At 38.3% G+C, this 27,163-nt stretch overlaps 1 protein-coding gene and 1 pseudogene across 1 annotated transcript in view; one reads left to right on the forward strand and one right to left on the reverse strand.

Annotated features, from left to right (window-relative positions):
• Positions 1-20,611, forward strand: part of LOC132650697 (vomeronasal type-2 receptor 26-like) — a 30,161-nt pseudogene extending 9,550 nt beyond the window's left edge.
• LOC132650605 (zinc finger protein ZFP2-like) overlaps positions 1-27,163 on the reverse strand; it is a gene marked incomplete at its 3' end in the record, with an annotated part of 318,549 nt that overhangs the window by 149,748 nt on the left and 141,638 nt on the right. The gene's annotated exons all lie outside the window — the stretch shown is intronic.

The following is a 27,163-nucleotide window of genomic DNA, read 5'->3' on the forward strand; positions in this document are numbered from 1 at the left end:
AAGCGCTATTCCTAATTGTCTGAGAAAGCTCCAGATTGATTTCCAGAGTGGGTATTCAAATTTACATTCCCAGCAGCAGTGGAGGAGAGTTCCCCTTTCTCCCTGACCTCTCCAGAATGTGCTGTCACTTGAGTTTTAGGTAGTAGTCATTCTGACATATGTAAGGTGAAATCTCAGGATTGTTTTGATTTGCATTTCCCTGAGGGTTAATGACGTTGATCATTTCTTTAAGTATTTCTCTGCCATTCAGTATTCCTCTATCGAGAATTCTCTGTTTAGTTCTGTTTCTCATTTTTTAATTGGATTACTTAATTTGTTTTATTTTAACTTCTTTAGTTCTTTATATATAGTGGATATTAGCCCCCTGTCAGATATAGGGTTGGTGAAGATCCTTTCCCAATCTGTAGGTAGTCATTTTGTTCTGAGGAGAGTGTTCTTTGCTTTACAGAAGCTTTTCAGTTTCATGAGGTCCCATTTATTGATTGTTGCTCTTAGAGCCTGTGCTATTGGTGTTCTGTTCAGGAAGTTGTCTCCTGTGCCAATGAGTTCAAGGCTCTTCCCCACTTCTTATTCTAACAGGTTTAGTGTGTCTGGTTTTATATTGAGGTTTTGATCCACTTGGACTTTAGTTTTGTGAAAGAAAAATTCTCAACTTCATATGGCATAACAAGAAAACCAGAATTGCTAAAACAATCCTCTACAACGAAAGATCTTCTGGAGATCTCTGATCTCAAGCTGTAATATAGAGCAACAGTAAAAATAAATGCATGGTATTGGCATAGAAACAGAATGGTGGATCAATGGAACAAAATAGAAGACCCAGAAATAAACCTACACACTTATGGACACCTGATCTTTGACAAAGATGTCAAAACCATACAATGGAAAAAAGATAGCATCTTCAACAAATGGTGCTGTTCTAACTGGATGTCTACATGTAGAAAAATGAAAATAGATGCATACTTATCACCTTGCACACAAACTAGAGTTAGCTCTTTTTAAGGTCTGTTAAAATTCTGCACTGAAACCCTCTGGCCCTGGGCTTTTTTGTAAGGGATACTTTTGAGACTGCTTATATTTGGGGCATATAGGACTATTTAATCTATTTACACAATCTTGATTTAATTTTGATAAATGGAATCTATCAAGAAAATTGTCCATTTAATTTAGATTTTCAAATATTTTGGCATATAGAGTTTTGTAGTAGACCTAATGATTGTTTAGATTTCATCAGTACCTGCCATTATGTCTCCTTTATCATTTCTGATTTTGCTGATTTGGATAGTTTATCTCTGCCTTTTAGTTAGTTTGATTAAGGGTTTGTCTATCTTGCTGATTTTCTCAAAGAACCAGCTCTAGATTTCATTGATTCTTTGAATTGTTTTCTTTGTTTCTAATTCATTGATTACAGCTCTGAGTTTGATTATTTCTAACCATCTATTCCTCTTGGGTGTGTCTGCTTGTTTCCCCCCCCCCACCCCCAGGGATTTTATGTGTGTCATTAAGTTCTTTGTATGAGATGTCTCAACCTTCTTTCTGTCAGCACTTTATGCTATGAACTTCCTCTAGCACTGCTTTCATTTTGTCCCATAAGATTTTATTACTATTTCTCCGTAGTACAACTTGAAGTTAGGGATGTATAACCTCCAAAAGTTATTATACAAAAAAAGTTTTAGCTATTCTGTTTTTCATGTTGTTGTTTCTTTGTTTTTGTTTTGGTGTTCGATATTAAATTGAGAATTGTTCTTTTAAGGTCTTTGAAGCATTGGGTTGGTATTTTGATAGTAATTGCATTGAATCTGTAGATTGCTTTTAGTAGGATGGCCATTTTTACTACGTTAATGTGACCCGTCCATGAGCATGGACAATCTTTTCATATTCTGATATCTTTTTCAGTTTCTTTTTTCAGAGATGTGAAGTTCTTAACATAGAGGTCTTTCTGTTGCTTGGGCAGTTCTACCAAGATATATTATATTATTTCTGGCTGTTGTGAAAGATGCTGTTTCCTAATTTTGTTATCAGCCAATTTATCATTTATAGTCAAGAGGAATACTGAGTTTATGTGTTAATTTTATAGCAGACAGTTTATTGAAGGAGCTTATCACCTTTAGAAGATCTCTGGTAAAATTTTGTGGGTCACTTATATATACTAATGTATCGTCTGTGAATAGGCATATTTTGACTTCTTCCTTTCCAATTAGGACCCCTTGATCTTTTTTAGTTGTCTTATTGCTCTAGCAAGAACATAAAGTACTACACTAAAAAGATTTGAAGAGAGTGGACAGACTTGTATTGTCCCTAACTTTATTGTAATTGCTTTGAGTTTCTCCCTATTGAATTTGACTTTGGCTATCAGCTTGTTGTATATTACCTTTATTATGTTTATGTATGGGCCTTGTATCCCTGATCTTTACAGGACTTTTATCGTGAAGTGGTGCACAATTTTATCAAAAGCTTTTTTTTGTATCTAATGAGATGAACATGTTTTTTTTTTTTCTTTCAGTGAATTACAGTGATGGATCCCTGCATCCTGCATCCCTGGGATGATACCTATTTGATCATAGTGGATGATGTATTTGATGTGGACTTGGACTGGTTTTACCTGTATCTTACTAAGTAATTTTGCATCAAAGTCCATAAGGGAAATGGGTTTGAACTTTTCTTTCTTTGTTGGATTCTTGTGTGGTTTAGGTACCAGTGTGACTGTGGATTCATAGCATGAGTTTGGCAATGTTTCTTCTGTTTGAGTTTTTCAATAGTTTCTGAGGTATTGGTATGAGCTCCTCTTTGAAAGTGGTAGAATTCCATGCTAAAGACATCTGGTTCTTGGATTATTATTATTATTATTATTATTATTATTATTATTATTTTGGTTGGAGACTTTTGATGACTGCTTCTATTTTCTTAGGGGTTATAGGACACTTTAACCTGCTTACCTGATCTTGATTTAACTTTAGTAAGTGAAACCTATCAGGAAAATTTTCGATTTCCTTTAGATTTTTGAAACTTGTGGAATTCAGTCTTTTGAAATACTATCTAATGATTCTTTGGAGTTATTCCCCCTTTTCATTTCTGATTTTGTTTATTTGGATACAGTCTCTCTGATTTTTTGTTAGTTTGTGTAGAGGTATGTCTATCTTGTTGATGTTCTCAAAAGAAACAGCTCTTGGTTTTTACTACGATACTGATTTCATCCATGAGTTTGATTATTTCCTGCTGTCAACTCATCTTGGGTGTGTTTACTTCTTTCTGCTCTAGAGCTTTTATAGGTGTTTTTAAGTTGCTACAATGAGAATTCCTTAATTCTTTTTAGGAAGACACTTAATGTTATGAAAGTTCTTCTTAGCACTGCTTTCATTGTGTCCCAGAATGTTGCCCCTTCATTTTCATTGAATTCTTGATAATCTTTAATTTATTTCTTCCCTTACTCAGTGGTCACTGAGTTGTTCAGTTTCCATGAGATTTTTTTAGGTTTTCTCTTGTTTCCATTGTTATTGATATCTAGCTTTAATCCATGGTGGTCTGATAAGACATAAAAGGTTATTTCAACTTTATTGTACTTTTTGAGGCTCACTCTCTGTCAAAGTCAATGGGAAATTTTGGAGAAGCTTCTGTAAGGTGCTGAAAGAAGGTATATTCTTTTTGTCTGGGTGAAAATTCTGTAGATGTCTGTTAAATCTATTTGATCCATGCATATGTTAGTTTAATTGTTTCTGTATTTTCTGTCTTCATGACCTGTACTTTGGTGAGTGTGGGGTTTTGAAGTCTCCCTCTATTACTCTGGCTGTATTAGTGTATAATTTAAGCTTCAGTAATGTTACTTTTACAAATGTAGGTGCCCTTGTATTTGGAGCAAAATATTCAAAATTGAGACATCATCTTGGTGGATTTTTTTTTTCTATCATATGCATCCTTTTGGTATATGTGTCCTCCCATATCTGTTTTGAATAAATTCAGTTAAAAGATTATTTTATTAGATATTAGGATGGCTTCTTTCAACTTGAATCTTGGGTCAGTTTCCTTGAAAAACCTATTTCTATCCCTTCACTCTGAGGTAAGGTCCTCCTTTGTTTTTAAGATTTTTGTATGCAGCAGATTGATAAGTCCTGTTTATGCATCCACTTTGTTAGTCTGTGTTTTTTATTGAGGAACTGTGTCCATAGACGTTGAGTGATACTAATGATTAATGATTGCTAGTGCCTGTTATTTTGATTTTTAAGATTGCAGCAAGTTTTTGTGTTTCTGTTCTTTTGGTTTTGCAGCAGCTGTGTTATTTATTTTCTGTGTTTCTCTAGGTGTTGTTTACTTTCTTTGGTTTGGCTTTTCCTTCTAGTATCTTCTGTACAGTTGTAAAGCATAGACACTGGCATTTTCGAGTCCACAGCATGACCTCTCACTTGCTGTGAAGTCACTACAGTCAAATCCTTAGTAAAAATGTACACTGGGTGTCACCATTTTGGATCCTCTTCAAATCTACATCTTCTAAATGGAAATATTATTTTCTAGTGCTGGAGAAAGACACAGGACCTTTTTTCAACTAAGGACATGCTACACACTATACTATCTTGCATCTCATAGACAATATTTCAACTTGTGTTCAGTAGCTTTTGCATTATTTCTATGGGGAATAATTTTAATCTCACTAAACAACTGGGAAGACAAATAAACAAACTAAGCACTTTCAAAAAGAAAGCCATGTTACAGAGAGGGAAAATGAAATTCTCTTTAAAGTCAGCCAGTAATCTGTATGGGCCACTCATATCATATGATGTCTCTCTTCAGCTGCATCCATTTCTGAGGAAAATTAAATTTATAAATGCTGCTGGAGTTGAAATAAGCTTTGATGAGAACAAGAATATTAGGGAAACGTATGACATACAAAACTTTATTGCATATAGTTTTCGAAATGCATTATTACTTAAAGTGGGAGAGTTTGTCTTCAAGAGTGCACAAGATCAAGGCTTTTTCATCAATGAAGTTCTGATTCAATGGCCAAGCAACTACAAACAGGTCTGGAAAATTTTCAGTATTTAATATGAAGGGAATTATTTGTAAAGAATTATAAAAAATGATTGTGTAATGATTCTTTGAATTTTTAAAATAATTGTGAAATTTTAATTCTTTGCTCTATTGTGACTGTAAGCTTGTGTGTGGGTGTTCATGCACACGACCACATGTGCTTCTTAAGTCCACAGTAAACTGTGGTTATCTTCTTCAGTTACTGTCAACTTTATTTTTATCTGTGTGAAACCCTCACTTTCTGATTTTGTTGAACTCAGTGGCCAGCATTACCTAGGTTCTCTCTCTGTCTTCATGATCATAAAGTTTTGATTACAGGCCTATTTTTTTCTGCACCCAGCTTGTCTTCCTTCCTTTAATCATGATCAAATTCACATTTTCTTGCTTATGTGGCAAGCATGTTAAATACTAAACATCTCTTTAGTTCTGTTTGATTACTTTAAATCAGAAATGAACCAATATTTTAGAATTACATATATTTATATATACATAAATACACATACAAATGCACACATAAGGTCAGTTAATTCCTTATCTAGAATTAGATGAATTGAATTTGAATGTTTGTGTTTGTTCATAATGCAGTGAATGGATAATTGAGAGCTCATGGTGATATAGTGGTATGTATGAGTGTTTCTATATGTAAACATACACATGCACACAAACTTATGAAATTTTCACATATGTTAATTATACAGGTTAGCTGATGCTCAAGCATTCTTCCATTCACACAACTTATGGTCAAGCATATCAATAATTCCACAATGTTGTGAGCTAGCATAAACAATAAATTATGGATTTGGACACAAGACATTTCTGTAAACAATGCATATGAGCTGTCCAAAATGTGTGTCAGTTACTGAATTCATATTTCAGTGCAAGAGCTGTATGCACTCTTAACAGCTGATCCAGTTATCCAGAAACACATTACTGTTAATATGTACATATTAGACAGAAACTGAATCCAAACCAAGGCAGAAAAGAGGTCTAAGATAGAAATATTCTCTCTCCTACAAAATTTCTAATATATAACAAATTAAAATTGCATTAGAATTTTATTAGTTATGTGATTATCTAAGAATGCAACTGCTGAAATCCCATTTAATGACTACAATAACGTTTGAAAAGAAAGGCAAAGAACAATCACTAGCTTTGGGAGTCAAGGGTAAAAGTCACAGTAACAGATTATAATTCACCAATGGCCAAACCATTTTCATGAGAAAATTAAACTTCTTTTTGCAGCTGAATCAGAGTGCATGGGTGTTACTACAAGACTGGAAATATAAAGGTAGAAACAAGTGTGCCTGGAGGCAAGTATGATTGGATTCTTGTCTTAAAAACAAACTGTTCCAATATTCATACAATAAAATGAGTTCTGGCTGGCTGCATCACAGAAGAGAATATGTTGATGCCCCATACATTTCACACAGGCTAGGTAGTAATGAGTCATGGTTTGGTCACATAAAGGGATGTTGAACATTTAGTATTGAAAAGCATGGTAAGTTTAAATCTCCATTCTACATTCCCACATTAAAACCTCAGAGTTCCTCATAAACAAATACAATTTTCATAGGTTATGTGTATTTAGCCTAAACTATTTTAAACTGATGCTCAATATCATGACCAGTTTTTCTGTGTTGCTTTCAGACTCCTCAATCTGTATGTACACAGAGCTGTGGTCCAGGATTCTGGAAAGTTCTACAAAAAGACAGACCGGTCTGCTGTTTTTCTTGTACATTTTGTCCAGAGCAGCACATTTCCAACCAGACAGGTAGAAAAATAATACTTTTACTCAAAATGTTTGGGAATGCAGAGGGGGAAAGTTAAGAAGTGACTTTGGTGTCATAATGTAGTGCTGTTCCCTATGTCTCTAACATTCATCCCTTAATCCATTATTAATCATTGCTGAAGCCACACAATGTGTGAAGTTTAGAGTAGCAATTCTCATGCTATTGTGTCATATGCTCCCTACTTTTAAAAACCTGCCTTTTGGTGCATGGAAGGGCCATCTTAGCTCTTGAAGTGTACCAGCTCTTGCAGTGTTCCCCATTAAATATGAGATCTCCAGCTGTCCAGGATCTATTTGTATTTCTGTGTTTAACAAGCCTAATGATTCTTGCCTCAAAGTAACTCCAGGAAAACTACATGTCTGATTGTTTCTGAATGTACAAGAAACTGAACTGCATTTACAACACAGTTGTCATTTTCAGTATCAACAATAGGAAAAAAGCAAGTCTTTGTAAATGAAAACATGGCTGCCTATTTAGGGTTGTGGTCAACTGTGTGATAACATATATAAGTAACATCATATGGAATGAGCAGGTTGCATTGTTATATACAAACACACACACAAAGACACAAACATATTTAATGAGAAAAGGGGCTATGTATTTGAGAGTGAATAAATATAAGGTGGGTCCAGGAGAACGTTTAGAAAAATGAAAAAGAAGAAGCATAGTGAGGTAATTATATTATTTTTAAAATGAAAATTTTTACAAGAAAATAAAAAGTCAGAAGGAAAATACATTAATATAATGACGAGAATCTACTATTTATTCTATTATAAAGGCCAATCCTTAGACAACCATAATACAAACAGAATTTTTATGTATTATTAGAAATGATCAAATGTTGAAAATTAAATATTCTTTATATTCTAAGATCTAATGCTATCATAGGTTAAATTCCTTGCAGAGTGACACATGACTTCAATTCCTATGTTAAAAAGATATGGAGAGAGCAAAGAGCCTTGCCTTATCCCTGATTTCAGTGAAATAATGAAGCTTACAAAGGTCATGAATCAAATACCTAATAGAAGTCCTCAGTTGGGATTGAGTTTCTCTCTGTTTAGGTTAATGTTGGCTATAGGGTTGCTGTATATTGACTTTACTATGTTTAGGTTGTGCTTTGTGACCCTGATCTCTCCAAAATTTTATACATGAACAAGCATTGGATTTTTGGAATCTATGGAAATGATCATGGAATTCTTTTCCTTCTGTGTGTTTATGTGGTGGATTAAATTGATGGATTTCTATAGACTGAACCAATCCTGCATGCCTGGGATAAAGCTTATTTGACAGTAGTGGATGAGATCTTTTATGTGTTCTAGTATTTGTTTTGAGAGTATTTTACTGAGTTTTTTGTGTCATTGTTCATGACGGAAATTGGTCTGAAATTCATGTCTTTCTTGAGTCTTGACTGTGACATGACTGCATCTTCATCGAATTAATTTGTTAATGTTCCTTCTATTTCTATTTTGTGGGATTGTTTGAAGACTATTTGTATTTACTCTTCTTTGAAGTCTAGTTGAATTCTGAGCTGAAACCATCTGGCCCTGGGCTTTTTTGGATAGGGACTTTTGATGACTTCCTCTATTTCCTTGGGGAAGATAGGATGTTTTATTTACCTGATCTTGATTTAACTTTGCTAAGTGGAATCTACCATGGAAATTGTCCATTTTATATAGATATTAAGTTTTTGTGATGTATATACTTTTGAAGTAAGACCTAATGATTCCTTCGATTTCCACGATTTCTGTCCTTCTATCACCCTTTTCCCTTTTTATTTTGTTCATTTGGATAGTGTCTTTCTGCCTTTTAGTTACTTTGGCTAAGAGTTTGTCTCTCTGGTTGATATTCTCAAAGAATCAGCTCTTGGTTTCAATGATTCTTTGAATCATTTCATTTCTAATATATTGATTTCAGCACTGAATTTGATTATTTCCAGCCCTCTACTCCTCTTGGCCCTGTCTACATCTTGTTGTATTATTCATGGTCTTTCAGTCGTGTTATTAGATTGCTTGTATGAGATGTCTCAAATTCCTATATGAAGGCACTTAGTGCTATGAATTTTCCTCTTATCACTGCTTTCATTGTATCCCATATATTTGGGCGTGTTGTGTCTTAATTTTCATTGAATTCTAGGACATCTTTAATTACTTTTTTATTTCTTCTATGACACCTGTTATTGAGTAGAATTGTTCAGGTTCCATGTGTATGTGTAGGCATTTTGCTCTTTCTGTCATTGTTGAGGTCCAGATTTAGAATGGTCCAGATTTACATGGTTCTGTAATTGGATCCAAGGGATTATTTCAGTCTTATTGTATGTGTTAAGACTTGTTTTTTTGCCTGAATATATGTTCAATTTTGGAGAAAGTTCCTTGATTTGCAGAGAAGAAGACATATTTGTGTCTGGGGGACCATTTTTGAGGACTTCTATTAGATTCATGACCTATATAAGCTTCATTATTTCACTGTTTAGCTTCTGTGACAATGATCTGTCACTTGGTGAGAGTGAGGTGATGAAGTTTACCATTATTCATTATTACTGTGTTGGGACTAATATGTGGTTGAAGTTTTTTTTTTTTTTTTTTTTTTTTTTTTCAATGCAGTTTATTCAGGAACCTTGAACAATCCTCGGACCCTGGGGAAAGCCAGTCCCCAGCTTAAATAGCCTCTGGGTAGCCAACCCAGGCGTGCCACGTGTACAATGCAGATAGGTCCACATACATGGAAGCAAGTCAGATCCTCAGCCTTAGACAAATGTGGAATTGTTCGTGACAGAGAGCACTCACCATCGGGAAGGTGGAAGGCAGAAACCAGCTCCATCTTTAAGGCATAGCATTCCGCAGCTCTCTACAGTTCCCCCTTTTTGTTTTAGATGCATCAGGCAAGAGTAGAGGTCTGATCTCTGATATTAGAAATAAATAGGGACTTTGTACTGATGTTCATTTAGGTGTCATCCACCCAAAGAGCATCAGACCCGTCTGATACCTTTTTCTCAGAGGTGGGACCTGGGGCATCAACCTGCATGCAATCAGACATGCTCTTCTCTGGGTCCAAAGCAGCTGACCCTGAGTGCAGTGCTTAGCCTCGCATCCTGAGCGTATCATTTTAGCTTTTTATGGTATCCAACCATGCTTGGGGAGAATGTCCTGCTTCAATGGCTGTAAAGGCCTGAATGATCATGGCTGCATCACACTGTTGTGAGACTCTAATCTTGCATATATACAACAGGCAAACCAAGGAGACCAACACCAGAAGGCCTGCTAATGCTCCCATGCCCGCCCATTCCTTCAGATGATTCATGGCTGCAGCAATCCATGTTGATAATCCTGTGGCTAGTCCTGCGTCCACTCTGGTAGAATTTACTGTGACAATGGCCACTCTCAGCTGCTCCATCGTAGTATCGAATTCTCCAGTCCAATTACCTAAAATATAGCTCAACAATTGTTTAGACAAATTTGCAGCACAGGAAAAATTCTCATGTTGTATGCTAGTGACACAAAGTCCAGCATACTTTCATTGACAGCCAGGTTGAGCGATTTGCCATAGGGTATCAATTTGCTCCTGCAAGAGGTCAATCCTCTGATTGACCACAATCAAGCTTCCTTTTAGTTGAGCATTAATTCCTTTATGTACAACTAAGGCATGAGCTACATTGGCTAAATGATTATTCAGGGTCTGAGCAGTCTGCCCAGTATGACTCATGGCTAATGCCCTGGTGGTAGCTCCAACAGCCGCCAATGAGATGGTAGTAAAAATGGTGGCTGTAGTTCAAAGATCCTTTTTCTGTCTGAAGAGAGTCATAGCGTGAGGGGCATCAATGGGCACAGGCACCCAGTGAGGCATGCGAGTAACCAGGGCATACCTAAATTTACTAGCATTCCAGCATTGGACAAAAAAGCAAGTATCATTACCACAATTACTTGGCACTATCTGGCTAATAATGAATAAAAATGGGATATAAACAAACAGGTGTGGGCTTATAGGAAATATTATGAGAAGCCTTAACCCCTCGTTGGAACATCCTGTGTCAGTTCTAGAACTAGCAGTGGTGGTGTCCGAGGTCTGAGTAGGTTCAGGTGACCATTGCCCCCAGGGGCGAGACGTGCTCCATGCCCATTGACTAACTCCATGTTTTCCTCCAATTTTGAAAGTCATTTAAGGTTCTTAAATTATTTTTTCCCTTTTTTTTAAAAATTTTTCATCAATTACACTTTATTCATTCTGCATCCCCCCATAAGTCCCTCCTTCCTCCCCTCCCAATCCCACCCTCCCTCCTCCCTCTGCTTGCATGCCACTCCCCAAGTCCACTAATAGGGGAGGTTCTCCTCTCCTTTCTGATCTTAGACTGTCAGTTCACATCAAAAGTGGCTGCATTGTCCTCTACTATGGCCTGGTAAGGCTGCTCCTCCCCAGAGGGAGGTGATCAAAGAGCAGGCCAATCAGATTATGTCAGAGGCAGTCCCTCTTCCCATTACTAGGTAACCCAATTGGACTCTGAACTGCCCTGGGCTACATCTGTGCAGGGGTTCTGGGTTATCTCCATGAATAGTCCTTGGTTGGAGTATGAGTCTCTGGGAAGTTCCCTTTGTTCAAATTTTCTTGTTCTGTTGCTCTCCTTGTGGAGACCCTGTCCTCTCCAGCTCTTACTATTTCCCAGTTCTTACCTAAAATTCCGTTCACCTGCCCAACAGTTGCCCATCCGGCTCAGCATCTGCTTTGATAGTCTGAAGGGCAGAGGCTTTCAGAGGCCCTGTGTGGTAGGTTCCTAGGTTGTTTCCTGTTTTCCTATTCTTCTGATGTCCATCCTCTTTGCCTTTCCAGATGGGGATTGGACATTTTAGTTAGGGTCCTCTCTCTTGCTTAGTTTCTTTAGATGCACACGTTTTAGTGGGTTTGTCCTATGTTGTATGTCTATATGAGTGAGTATATACCATGTGTGTCTTTTTGCTTCTGGGACAACTCACTCAGGATGATCCTTTCCAGATCCCACCATTTACCTGCAAATTTCATGATTTCCTTATTTTTCATTGCTGAGTAATATTCCATTGTGTAGATGTACCACAATTTCTGCATCCATTCTTCAGTTGAGGGGCATCTGGGTTGTTTCCAGCTTCTGGCTATTACAAATAAAGCTGCTACAAACATGGTTGAGCAAATGTCCTTTTTGTGTACTTGAGCCTCTTTTGGATAACTGCCCAGGAGTGGTATGGCTGGATCTTGAGGAAGTGCTATTCCTAGTTTTCTGAGAAAGCGCCAGATTGATTTCCAGAGTGGTTGTACAAGTTTACATTCCCACCAGCAGTGCAGAAGGGTTCCCCTTTCTCCACAACCTCTCCAGCATGTGTTGTCACTTGAGTTTTTGATCTTGGCCATTCTCATGGGTGTAAGGTGAAATCTCAGGGTTGTTTTGATTTGCATTTCCCTAATGGCTAGTGAGGTTGAGCATTTCTTTAAGTGCTTCTCTGCCATACGGTATTCCTCTACAAAGAATTCTCTGTTTAGCTCTGTTCCCCATTTTTTAAGTGGATTACTTGGTTTGCTGCTTTTCAGGTTCTTTAGTTCTTTATATATACTGGATATGAGTCCTCTGTCAGATAAAGGGTTGGTGAAGATTCTTTCCCAATCTGTAGGTGGTCGCTTTGTTTTGATGACGGTGTCCTTTGCTTTACAGAAGCTTTTCAGTTTCATGAGGTCCCATTTATTGGTTGTAGCTCTTAGAGCCTGTGCTGTTGGTGTTCTGTTCAGGAAGTTTTCCCCTGTACCAATGAGTTCTAGGGTATTTCCCACTTTTTTTTCAAGCCGATTTAATGTGTCTGGTTTTATGTTGAGGTCTTTGATCCACTTGAACTTCAGTTTTGTGCAGGATGACAAGTATGGATCTATTTTCATTTTTCTACATGTAGACATCCAGTTAGACCAGCACCATTTGTTGAAGATGCTATCTTTTTTCCATTGTATGGTTTTGGCATCTTTGTCAAAGATCAGGTGTCCATAAGTGTGTGGGTTTATTTCTGGGTCCTCTGTTCGGTTCCATTGATCCACCATTCTGTTTCTATGCCAGTACCATGCAGTTTTTAAAACTGTTGCTCTATAGTACAACTTAAGATCAGGGATGGAGATACCTCCGGAAGATCTTTTATTGTAGAGGATTGTTTTAGCAATTCTGGGTTTCTTGTTATTCCATATGAAGTTGAGAATATTTCTTTACAGGTCTGTAAAGAATTGTGTTGGTAATTTGATTGGCATTGCATTGAATCTGTAGATTGCTTTTGGTAAGATGGCCATTTTTACTATGTTAATCCTACCAAGCCATGAGCATGGGAGATCTTTCCATCTTCTCATATCTTCTTCTAATTCTTTCTTCAGAGATTTGAAGTTTTTTCCATACAAGTCTTTGACTTCCTTGGTTAGGGTTACTCCGAGGTACCTTATGTCATTTGTGGCTATTGTGAAGGGTGTTGTTTCCTTAATTTCTATCTCAGCCCTTTTGTCTTTTGTATACAGGAGGGCTACTGATTTTTTTGAGTTAATTTTGTATCCTGCCACTTTGCTGAAGGTGTTTATCAGCTGTAGGTGTTCCCTGGTAGAGTTTTGGTTGAAGTTTTAATAATGTTTCTTTTACAAATTCAGGTGCCCTTCTATTTGGGGCATAGTTGTTTAAGATATTGTTGTCCTCATGGTGGATTTTTCTATGATGAGGACAAAGTATCCTTCACTTCTCTTTTGAATAATTTCATTTGGAAGACTATTTTATTACATATTAAGATGGTAGTGCCACTTACTCCTGGGTTCCATTTGATTGGAAAATCTTTTTTTAGCACTTTACTCCAAGGTAGTGTGTATCTTTGGGGCTGAAGTGTGTTTATTGTATGCAGCAGAAAGTAGGATTTTGTTTTCATAACTATTCTGTTAGCATGTGTCTTTTTATTGGATTTCTTACTCCATTGATGTTGAGAGATACTAGTCATCAATCAATTTCAGTTCCTTTTATTGTGGTGTTATTGCAGATAGTGTATTTATGTGCTTGTTTTCTTTTGATTTTTCTTCTGATCTTATCTATATCGTGTGTTTTGTGGATGTAGTTGATCTCATTGAGTTGGAGTTTTCCTTCTAGTACCTTCTCAAAGTCAGGGATAGTGCACAGACATTGTTTAAACTTAGTTTTGTTATGGGATGTCTTGTTTCCTCCATCTCTGTTGAATATAAGTTTTGCTGAGTACAGTAGTCTGCTCTGGCATCTGTGGTCTCTTTGCTTCTGCATGACATCCCCCAGGGTCTTCTGGGTTTCATACGCTCTTGGGAAGTCTGGTGTGGTCCTAATAGGTCTGCCTTTATATGTCACTTGATCTTTTTCCTTTGTGCTTTTGATATATTTTTTCTTCATTGTGTAGATTTATTGTTTTGATTATTTTATGGCAAGAGAATTTTCTTTTCTGTTCTAGTCTATTTAGTGTACTGTAAGCCTCTTGTATGTTTAAGGTTATCTCTTTCTTAAGGTTGGAGAAATTTTCTTCTATGATTTTTATTAAGAATATATTCTGCACCTTGGAGCCTGGAATCATCTGTTTAGTCTATTCCTATTGTTCTTAGGTCTCACATTTTCATGGCGTCCTTGAACTTTTCTGATTGTATGTTTTCTTTGAGAGATAAATCAGTTTCTTCAATTGTATCTTCAATGCCTGAGATTCTCTCCTCCATTTCTTGTATTTTGTAGGTGCTGCTTATCTCTGTGGTACTTGATCTCTTCTCTACGTATTCCATCTCCAGGGTTTTCTGTGTGTTTTCTTATTGATTCAAATTCCATTTCCAAGAATTGAATAATTTTAATAATTACCTTCACCTGTTTGTGGTTTCTTGTATTTGATGGTCTCTCTGTTTGCCCTCTATTTCCCTGTATTTCTTTGGGACATTTGTTCTTTTCTTTTTTTTTTTTCAATGCAGTTTATTCAGGAACATTGAACAACCCTCGGACCCCGGGGAAAGCCAGCCCACAGCTTAAATAGCCTCTGGGTAGCCAATCCAGGCGTGCCACGGGGGCAATGCAGATAGGTCCACATACATGGAAGCAAGCCAGATCCTCGGCCTTAGCCAAATGTGGAGTTGTTCGTGACAGAGAGCACTCACCATCGGGAAGGTGGAAGGCGGAAACCAGCTCCATCTTTAAGGCATAGCATTCCGCAGCTCTCTACAGTTCCCCCTTTTTGTTTTAGACGCATCAGGCAAGAGTAGAGGTCTGATCTCTGATATTAGAAATAAATTGGGACTTTGTACAGATGTTCATTTAGGTGTCATCCACCCAAAGAGCATCATACCCGTCCAATACCTTTTTCTCAGAGGCGGGACCTGGGGCATCAACCCGCATGCAATCAGACATGCTCTTCTCTGGGTCCAAAGCGGCTGACCCTGAGTGCAGTGCTTAGCCTCGCATCCTGAGCGTATCATTTTAGCTTTTTATGGTGTCCAACCATGCTTGGGGAGAATGTCCTGCTTCAATGGCTGTAAAGGCCTGAATGATCATGGCTGCATCACACTGTTGTGAGACTCTAATCTTGCATATATACCACAGGCAAACCAAGGAGACCAACACCAGAAGGCACAAGCTCACAGAGAATGAACTGCCAATTCCTTCAGATGATTCATGGCTGCAACAATCCATGTTGATAATCCTGTGGCTAGTCCTGCGTCCACTCCGGTAGAATTTACTGTGACAATGGCCACTCTCAGCTGCTCCATCGTAGTATCGAATTCTCCAGTCCAATTACCTAAAATATAGCTCGACAATTGTTTAGACAGATTTGCAGCGCAGGAAAAATTCTCATGTTGTATGCTAGTGACACAAAGTCCAGCATACTTTCATTGACAGCCAGGTTGAGCGATTTGCCATAGGGTATCAATTTGCTCCTGCAAGAGGTCAATCCTCTGATTGAACACCATCAAGCTTCATTTTAGTTGAGCATTAATTCCTTTATGTACAACTAAGGCATGAGCTACATTGGCTAAATGATTATTCAGGGTCTGAGCAGTCTGCCCAGTATGACTCATGGCTAATGCCCTGGTGGTAGCTCCAACAGCCGCCAATGTGATGGTAGTAACAATGGTGGCTGTAGTTCCAAGATCCCTTTTCTGTCTGAAGAGAGTCATAGCGTGAGGGGCATCAATGGGCATAGGCACCCAGTGAGGCATGCAAGTAACCAGGGCATACCTAACTTTACTAGCATTCCAGCATTGGGCAAAAAAGCAAGTATCATTACCACAATTACTTGGCTCTATCTGGCTAATAATGAATAAAAATGGGGGATATAGACAAACAGGTGTGGGCTTATAGGAAATATTATGAGAAGCCTTAACCCCTCGTTGGAACATCCTGCGTCAGTTCTAGAACTAGCAGTGGTGGTGTCCGAGGTCTGAGTAGGTTCAGGAGACCATTGCCCCCAGGGGCAAGACGTGCTCCATGCCAATTGACTAACTCCATGTTTTCCTCCAATTTTGAAAGTCATTTAAGGTTCTTAAATTATTTTTTTCCCTTTTTTCTTAAATTTTTCATCAATTACACTTTATTCATTCTGCATCCCCCCATAAACCCCTCCTTCCTCCCATCCCAATCCCACCCTCCCTCCTCCCTCTGCTACTATGTCACCCAATTGGACTCTGAACTGCCCTGGGCTACATCTGTGCAGGGGTTCTAGGTTATCTCCATGAATAGTCCTTGGTTGGTGTATGAGTCTCTGGGAAGTTCCCAGTTGGCAGTTCATTCTCTGTGAGCTTGTGCCAGGAGCCTTTCTGTGGGGCAATCCTGAGCATGGAAAGGAGAGTTTTTTGCCTGCAGGGTGCTCCAGAGAGCAGATGAGGGGTCAACGATGAGAGGGAGTTAGTCAGCTGATGTGGTCAGTGGAATCTAGCAGCTGACTTATAACATTAAGACCTTTCTTTGGCTCTGACTTATTGTTGACAAGGCTCTTCTTGTTTATACAAGTTTCACAGTACAAACACAGATTAATGATTATACAAGTGGTACAGAATGGATGTTTGATTTTTTTATTATCCAGGGATAAAAGTTCAGTTACAATTTAAAAAGTACACACAAAACATATTTGATTATCATTATTAGCCCTATAACTCTACTTTAAAGAATCTAAAGAATGTCTCCTTCACAGAAAATACATTTAATATGTGAAAGCCTGCTTTTAAGCTAGTATTGTTTGCAGTATGAGTGCAGTCCAGAGAAACAAACAAACAAACAAAAAAACACTTTAACTGGTCTTTTTATGCATAGCAAATACAAAGAAATATCTTCTTTTATTATATGTATCATTATTTATGCTACAAACTAGAAAAAGTTTATTTAAGTCAATCTATCTTATTTACTAAGTTTTATTCTGTCAGGAGTGTACCCTATATGACCTTCTATCTTTAAACTACATTTTCAGGGAGCTCTTAGCTTATAATAAAAGATCTTAAACCTATACATGAATCTCCAGGCCTCTCAGGGTATGCATATTGCCTTTGTTTACCCTGCACCAATATACTGTTTAGGGGCACATACCGCAAGAAAACTCCTGAAATAATGGTCTCATCTCTCTATCTGCTTATCTCTGCTTAACATTTTCCAGGGCATAAAGAAGATTTTCAAATAGTGGACAGATAAAGTTAAGTTTAGTATTTTCATAAGGCTCAGGTCTCATCAGGGCTGGCTGCATTGTCTTCCTCTATGACCTGGTAAGGCTGCTCCCTGTTATGGGGAGTTGATCAAAGAGCCAGCCACTGAGTTTAATTCAGAGGCAGTCCCTGTTCCCCTTACAATGCAGCCAGCTCTGATGAGACTTGATAGGCTAGGGTTAGAGGGAAGGGGAGGAAGACCTCCCTATCAGCAGACTTGGAGAGGGGTATGGTAGGATATGAGTGTGGGAAGATGTGGAGGGCATGAGCAAGGGTGCTACAGCTAAGGTACAAAGTGAATAAACTATAAATAATTAAAAATGCCTAATTAAAAAAGACTCAGACATAATTTTTATGTAGAAAAAAAAGAACAGAAATTGAATCAAAGTGCAGAAAGTCCCCAGTAATGCAACAAACAATTAAAAAAAAACAGAAGTTAGAGATAGAACAATTGTAACAATCTCAGCTTTGCTGGAATAGCACCAAGCAACTATACTGGCTCATGACTCTCAACAATTTCAGAGAATATGGCTCTGTCATTCTCCCTTTATGATTTAACATTTTTGTAGATTTATGATATTTATAACATGCAGGTCATTTTTCAGTCTTCAGAATATTACTGGAAGAACAAGAGTGAAAATTAGAACAATTCCCAGGATTATTCTGGAATTAATAATGAAATACAAAGAGTCTTATCCTGAGTCAAAGGACGTCAGAGACTATAGAAATTTATTTGATCCCCCTCCAGCCTCACCCTCCCTCCCTCCTCCTTCCCTAGGTCCCTCCCCCAATCCACTGATAGGGGAGGTCCTCCTCCCATACCATCTCACCCCAGCTCATCAGGTCTCACCAGGACAGGCTGCAATGTCCTCCTCTGTGGCTTCCACCCAGGGGAAGATGATCAAAGAGCCAGCCACTTAGACCAACCACTGTTCCACTTATTAGGAAATGTACACTGACACCAAGCTGCCATGGGCCACATCCGAGCAGAGGGTCTAGGTCTTCCCCATGCATGGTCCTTGATTGAGGGGATGGGGCTATAGCCATGATACAGAGTAAATAAATTGTAATAAATGAATTAGAAACCTTATCTTCAATATACATTTTATGTAATATATAGGATGTGTCAGTATATTAAATATAATTATCATAATGTGTTCAATGTGTTTTGTGACTGATAGTGGGTTCTATAGTGTATTAGGCATTAAGATAGTAATATATACAACAAGGTTTAGGTTAAATTCCAGAGGTGTTGTTTTGGTTAATAAAGAACCAATGCAAAAAAGATGAGGTGAAATTAAAAAACAAAATTCAAAAAACAATGAATGGTAATTACACCAGAATAGAACAATTAAATGTGGTTATGAGATTTAGTTTTAATACTTGTTTAAACCAAATAAAATTATGTTTCTTTTTCCCATTCCCTTTCTTTCATCTAGTTCCTTCTGAGTATCCTCTCATGCCTTTCCTCAAATTGATAACCTCTTTTTCTGTGATTAGTATTGTTTATTGTATTAATTGATGTATGTATATGTATGCATAAATATATAAATATTAATGTGTTTGTTTTGTTGATTGTGCATTTGAAAAGTGAAAAGACATATTATTGAAGCAAGTACCACAGACCAAGAGGATAAAAATTAAAGTCAGAAAAAGTAAAAAAAAAAAAAAGAAAAGAAATTTATTTGAAACTTCCACAGCTGAGATAGGTAATTATTTGTCTGAGATTATAGCTGGAGTTTATTGATGCAAGGGTTATATATTTACCACCAAATCAGAACTGTTCCATAGGTCATGGAGGGGAGACCTAACTTATTTCCATATTACCTTAGAAAAATTATAGGAGTGGGATAACAAATATACACTAAAACAGTGAGTAACAAGAAAAATGAGAAGAACCCATGATGATGGAAACAAGGAAGTATTTTTATACATTGATGTCACCAAAATACAATGTACACATACTTAGAAACTCAAAGTGTAAAAAAAGATTTGAAGGCTCACTTGACAGTATTACTTTATCTGAATACGAGTAAAATAGATTTCACTGTCCTTGAGAAACAGTGATAAGCTGCTTGGAAGAAAGCTTATTTTTAATTAAACAAGATAAACAGTACAAATGTGAATTATAATGTTTTCATGTACTTGGCAGTAACAGGAAGCAGAATATACGAGAATACACACATCACTGGAAAGCACTTTAACTGTGAAACAAATAGATATTTATATAAGGTGAAATGTTGATCCAATTTCTCCATACAGACCAGCAGGAGTGCATCACTTGCCCAAGTCATGAGTACCCAAACCCTGAGAGAAACAACTCTCTGCCCAAGGCAGTGACCTTCCTTTCGTTTGAGGATCCTCTGGGCATGGCACTGGCATGCACAGCTATGTGCGTCTCTGTCAGCACAATTGCAGTTTTGGGAGTCTTTCTCAAACACCGAGAATCAGCAATTGTTAAGGCCAATAACAGGACTCTCAGCTACACCCTGCTCATCTCCATCCTCCTCTGCTTCCTCTGTTCCTTTCTCTTCATTGGACGCCCAAACACAACCACCTGCACACTGCAACAAATAACATTTGCACTTGTGTTCACCTTGGCTATTTCCACCATTTTGGCAAAAACTATAACTGTAATTCTGGCCTTTAGGGTCATGAAACCAGGAAGAACAATGAGAAGGCTGTTTGTCTCAGGCATCTATAATGCTGTCATCCCTATCTGTGTCCTGATCCAACTCATTCTCTCTGCAGTCTGGCTGGGAACCTCACCTCCTTATATTGACACAGATGAACACTCTGAACATGCTCATGTCATCATTTTATGCAACAAGGGCTCAGTCACTGCCTTCTACTGTGTGCTGGCTTACTTAGGGACCCTGGCCTTAAGCAGCTTCACTGTGGCTTTCCTGGTAAGGAACCTGCCTGATACATTCAATGAGGCCAAGTTCCTGACATTCAGCTTGCTGGTCTTCCTCAGTGTCTGGGTCATCTTCATCCCTGTGTACCAGAGCACCAAGGGCAAAGCCGTCATGGCTGTGGAGGTCTTCTCCATATTGGCCTCTAGTGCAGGGCTGCTGGGGTGCATCTTCTTCCCTAAGTGCTACATTATTCTCTTAAGACCTGATAAAAACTCTTTGAGATGTATTAAAAACAAAAAATAGCAAATAAAAATTGATCATTATGATGTATTAGTTTTCTTTTTTCTAATAAAACCCATTAGTATACTAAAATTAAATTATTTACCCACTTTTAAATAACTTTTTCTTAAATGTATATTTAAACAAAAATAAGAGCCCCTCATTTTGTTGGACAATCACAATCTATTTTAGAATAGAAGCTCCTGCTGAAAACACATTTTAGTAAATTATGCATGTTATTTTTTAATTTTTGGACAATATATATATTCAAATTGTAATTACATGAAAGTAATTGAGATAAATGGTACATGAACAAATACTTGTTTTCTTTTTTATTTTAGGGAATGTTTAGCCCTGTTATATACAGGGCTTTGGGTGATATCTGAGATTCTTCTATAGACCAAGCATGAAAGTCAATTTCTGAAAAGGGATTGGTGGTGTGTCTTTTAAACAGTTGAGCCATTCCAGAAATTAGAGTAGAGAATTTTCTAAACAGAAATTATAAATCTGCTGCCTGACTCAGCTCTCTTTTCCTTGACATACGTAAAAATGACTCAACATCCCACTCTACAAATACTTGCTCAGTCACCTTCATTGCTATTCTGTTCACAATAGGTAGGGAATGGAAACTCATAAATATGTTTAACATGATAAATATCATACATATAAATAGTTGTAAGTAAAAAAAACATAATTTAGGTAATCCATATCCAGAAGACAAATATCTTTCATTCTCTACTCTGGGGCATCTAGCTCCAAATGTTGGTTTGTGAGTATTCACCATGGAATAACTGTAGAAACAAGAAGGCATGGTAGGGAAGCAATACAACGTCAGGTACAATTGATGCCATTGGGATAAACCAGGGGAGGTACTCTAATTATGAAGGAGGATAAATATAAAAGAAGGAAATGGTTGAAATAACAGTAAATATTTGAAAGAGTTTTCAGCAATCATATTGTGAATTATCTACATAAAATCCCTGTAATACATATAAGTCCATTCATGAATATAAACATGTTGCAATAATCTAGATGTTTTTGATAATGCATACAAATAAGTATAGTTCACCACTGACCAAATTTTATGCTACTGCTATATCTAACCTGAAAACTACAGCCCATTTCCAGCCTGAAAAGATGCTTTTTGTTTGGTCTGAAATACCTGAAAATGACAGGATACAGAATGAGGAACTAGGAAAATGAAGAGGTGCCATGCTAACTCCTGAAAGTTTAATTTCCACCAAGTGTCAGGTTCTTGGAACATAACTTTATAGTTGTTCTCAAGTGCCTGCTTTTCAACAATACATAAGACATTGAAGACATGGCATGCACACTTGTGGGTGCTCGCGTTCCCCTTAACATTCACCACAGTCCACCTAAAGAGGTAAGTACACACCAACCCAGCCATACACCCTTCACTCTCCAATGGTAACCTGTCTACAAGAGTTGCTGGTGTGCTTGTGGCACAAATTTCATGGAAGTGACCAATTAATATCTGATTGAGTTTCAGGAGGCCCACTCCATGAAAAGGAACCTTGAGCCAACACAGCTTGGGTGGCCAGGAGCCTGAGTCTACACAGGCCAAGGACATCAGAGAAATGTAAATGCTATAGTTGCGCTAAAGGCGCACAGCCATGCTCACAGATTGGTGCCTTGCTCAGCCATCATAGAAAACTTCTTCCTGCAGCAGATGGGAACAAATACAGAGACCCACATCCAGTTGATTCGCAGACAGTGAGAGGCCTTGGACCATTCCACCCTAAATGAGATGTCTCCAGCAATTCCCCCCCTAAGGGCTCAAGGAACTCTGTGCAGAGTGTAAGCACCAAAGGGAATGAAGGACAAGGGTAACAAGGCCTTGTAAACACAGCAGGACCAACACACATATGAATGAACCCTGACCCACAAGCTAGCTTTTCTATCACATTCCCCTGTCGGGGCTACCTTGCCACACCACAGGGGAAGAGGATGCACTGTGTCCTGATGTGACTTGATATGGTGGTGTGGGTGGGTGGACACAGGGGAGGGGATGATCCCCTTCTCTGAGGAGGCAGGTGAGGGGTGATAGGGAAAACAGGAAGAGTAGAACCAGGGGGAAGTGAGGGAGGGGTCTACAACAGGGATGTAAAATGAATCAATAAAAAATAAAATGATAATAAATGATGGGGCTGGAGAGATGTCACAGAGCTTAAGAGCACAGGATTATCTTCCAAAGGTCCTGATCTCTATTTCCAGCACCCACATGGTGGCTCACAACCATCTATAGTGAGATCTGGCTCCTTTTTCTGGTATGCAGACAGAATACTCTACAAATAATAAATTTTCAAAGAAAAAAAAACAAATACACCATGGATCATCAATAAAGTTCCCCTCCCTCCAAAAAGAACACTCACTACCTCTTTACATAATAATAATAATAAATTTTAAAATTAGTTTTCTCCAAGCGGCCACAAACCAGACTAACCGGTTAGCCCCATGAGCAGCAACACATGGCAACAGAAAAAACTCAAGGGCATATTTGTGAGTTGTCAAGGCTACAATATATATTCAGTTCTTTTGTATGCATATGGCTTCTGGTTTCATGCTTTCATGGTATTTCTGTATGAGTGAATATCTGTATCTCTGCACCCATGTTTCCCTTATGTTTTTTCTTTTTTTTTCTTTCCATAATTTTATTTTTCTCATTAGTTACATTTTGTTAATTCTGTATCCCAGTTGTATCCCTCATTCCCTCCCCAGTCCCACCCTCCCTCCCTCATCTCCTCCCCTTATGTTTTTTTCTTTCCTCTTTTTATTAATAACATTAGACACCTCAACCGTTTTATTGATTTCTGGAAGATTGGAGCCTGACAATTTCCTCTTTATGAAATCCAAAAGTGTGTGCTTGTGACATAAATCCACCTCCCCAAACTAATGATCTGGCCTACCATTTAGGGTTTTCTGGTCATGGGTTTGGTGTAACTCTGTGCTTCTTTGCTATCACTGCTGTGGTTTTGGGTCAATTCGTGAAGTACTAAGCCTTTCCTGGCCATTGTCAAGAGCAATCCCAGAATTCTAAGCCATCTCTTGATTATCTGCTGCTACTGCTTCCTCTATTTATTCTTCATTGGCCACCACAGCACAGTCATCTGCATCACCCAGCAAGCCACTCTGAGGCTCTGTTCATGAGTCATTTGGGGTGTATATGTTTGAGAGAGAGAAAAAGAAAGAGAGGCAGAGAGATAGTGACAGACAGAGAGACAAAGACAGAGAGAATATTGCTGTGTGTGTGTGTGTGTGTGTATGTGTGTGTATTACTATAATTCAGGAATGCTGGGGCGGTTGCTGGTATCAGTCACCTGTCTGTCTTCTTCATTTGCTCTTGAATTCGACTCGTCTGTGGTGTTTAGTGGGAATATCTCCCCTGTGTTGACAGAGTTGCACACCCTGAACCTGACCACCCACCTCATCATAGGAATGAGAATTCCCACAGAAGAAACATGTGGACAGATCTGACTGACCAATCAGAACTGGAGTGAGGTGGAGATGGTGTGTTCAGAGCCTAATAACAATTTGTCTTGGCCATCTTTAGCCCCTATTAGCCATTCCTCATCAGCTTGTTGGACCTAGTATCCTAGGACTGATGAATACCTGTAGGGTGGTGCTAACTAGAACACAAGCGTCTGGCAGGCCCAATGTTAAGAATTTCACCTGATGGCATTGGAGTCCATAGCTGAGTTTTCTATGCTTTGCCATAACCCGCTTTTTCTAAGGTCTAACTGAAGAGCATGTATGCCTGTTCTGATAGTATAAATACTTCATGGGACTGCCTCCACATTGGAACCTGGAATTTGGGATGACCCGAATCTATGTTGCTGGGCCATGACAATTGTGATATTTAACAAAGACACAACTTCTGCTTTCTACTATGTCCTGGGATACCCAGCTGTTCCGTCACTGAGGAGTGTCCACTGTGACTTTTTTGGCTAGAGCTTTCCTGACTGATCTACAGAAGCCAGGCTCCCAACACCCAGTATGCTGGTGTTCTGCAGTGTCTTGGCCAATTTCCTGACTGACCCCCAAAACACTGGGGGCAAGGTCACAGTAGCTGCAGAGTCATTATGGGAGCCCAAATATGCCAGTGACCACCTTCTAGACTTACAGTCAGTATCGTGAGAGGATTTCTACCAATTGCCACAACACTGAGGACGAGATCATGGATGCCTTTTACAGTTCTGGGGCTAAAAAAAATGGCTCGGGTGTTAAAAGCATTTGTCCTTGCAAAGTACCAGATGTGTTTCCCACCTGGTAGTTCACCCCATCTGTAACTCCAGTTCCAGGGGATTTTCCCACCTGGTAGTTCACCCCATCTGTAACTCCAGTTCCAGGGGATTCAGCTCCATCTTTTGGCCTCTTCAGGCACCAGGTATCCACCTGGTACAAACAGGTACACCTGTTCACCTTGGCAAAACACTCATATGTGTAAAAAACAAACAGATGGGATTTACAGTTCTTAGGAGAGGACAAAAAAGCAGAAGCGTCCATTAGTAAGTACAGCTAGTTTATTGGCCCCATAGCCATAATTTACATAATCCCAGTTTAAATGTGTCTAGTTTAAATTCTCTTGCTCCCTAAAAAAGAAATCCTGGGATCCCTGCCACACTTTCTTTTAGTGAGTGCCAACTCTCTTAGTAAAAAACTGGGCTGCTCTCAGGAAGGCAGACAGGGACTATAAATCATTTTTTAAGATAATAAAAAAATCAAGTATGGTGTCAGACACTTGTGACAATCAGTGGGGCAAGCAGAGGTAGGCGGGGTCTGTGTGAGTTCCAAGTCACCTGGGTTTGTAAACCATTCCAGAACACACAAGGCCACACAGAGAAACCCTGTCTTTCAAAAACAGGGGCTTGTACCCACTGTCAGCTCTTCACACTCACATTTCTGGACATGTCCTAAGTCACATAGTATGACTTCAAAAAAACCAGGCTATAAGAAAGTCCTTCTAAGCATTGTTGTTCAGACATTTAATCCCAGCACTCGAGAGGCAGAGGCAGGAAGATGTCTGTGAGTTTGAGGCCAACCTGGCCAACGGAGCAAGTCCAAGACAGCCAGAGCTACACAGAGAAACCCTGTCTCAAAAAATCCAAAATGATGATGATAATAATAATACTAAACCAAACAACAGAGCCACACCTGCTGGCACTTTGCCAGGTTCCTTTCACAAGGAAGACACACAGAAAAAATGGCGGATGGAAGAAAGATTTAAATCTTCATTTATTTCAATTTTAAAATCTCCATTACAGGAAATTCTTAATGTGTCGAAAATGAAAGAAGTCAAAGAAGGCAGGAGAAACTACAGAAGTCCAATGGGGTTGTAGGGAGACATAGCGTTCTATTTTTGTTTTGTATAGGGAACATATGAACACCTTCTACTGAAGAAGAATGGTGTGAAACACTTGAGGAAATATTCTTCGAGTCAAGGCCACATTATCACAGTGCTTCTCAGCTGCATCTCTTCAAAATATGCTTTTCTGGTTGTGATGCCAATTGCACACTTACTTTTTAAAAGACACATATTTTCATGTGTGTATGAATTAGATTTAAATGAAATTCAAACTGAAGCTACTAATACCTAACAGTTCACATTTTATGGTTCTTTCCTTTAAAAGAACTTGCTTGTCAATCATTTCTCTCAGTCTTCAAACAAATCTGTCTCTGGTTAAATGCCATACCTGGATGTTGGAAACAAACACTTTAAAGTTGATGTAAATTTTGAATGTCTAAGAAATGGATTTAAGGCATGTAAATGCAAGGTATAAAAATCTGAGTGGTTGAAAGTATGTGAAAATGACACTTAAAGAGTTTAAACTTTGAGTTTTCAAATATGAATCAGTGGAGTTCTGATATGCTATGAAAATCACCAGGTGAAAGCCCTGGCTAGTCTTCTCAAAGTTACAGAATCAGACTTTTTAATGTCCTTTCATTCCTGCTGAAGGTATACTTCAATGCTTCTCATTGTGCTGAAATCTTACCTGCAATTACACATTCAGAGACAGGAAAGGCTGTTCATTTTTTAGTCCAGAATTATCCTTTTTGCCCAAGCTTATCTGTAAAGCATCAGTCTACTCTAATTGTTTACAGACATTTGTTCACTGCTTTTGGTCAAATAGAATCTAGATCAAGACTTCTGTCAACTAATAATGCAGTCTTTCTATCTATTGTCTATATCTGAAGATGGGCACTTTCCTTCCTCCTATGTTGGCATTCCTTCTTTTTCTAGCTGCAGTGGGCTCCTGAACAATGATTTCTCTATCTTGTGAAAACATTCTTATGAGTTCTTTACTTCCAACATAAATTAGGAATCCTGATTTTTTTTTCTATTCAAGTACTCCACAACAATACAACTACCAGGATCTTACGCTAGTATGTTTGTTTCCTGCTCAAAGTGGAAATATGTATTGAGGTTTCAAAAAGATACTTTTCATCAAAGGACCATCCTAATCCCAAAACTGATGTTCAAATGAACACATGTACCAATTATAGCATCAACAAAAAACAGGAATATGAAAAAGCCTACTGACTCCT

This window comes from Meriones unguiculatus (assembly GCF_030254825.1).
Source record: "Meriones unguiculatus strain TT.TT164.6M chromosome 13 unlocalized genomic scaffold, Bangor_MerUng_6.1 Chr13_unordered_Scaffold_28, whole genome shotgun sequence".
Classification (NCBI taxonomy): Eukaryota; Metazoa; Chordata; class Mammalia; order Rodentia; family Muridae; genus Meriones; species Meriones unguiculatus.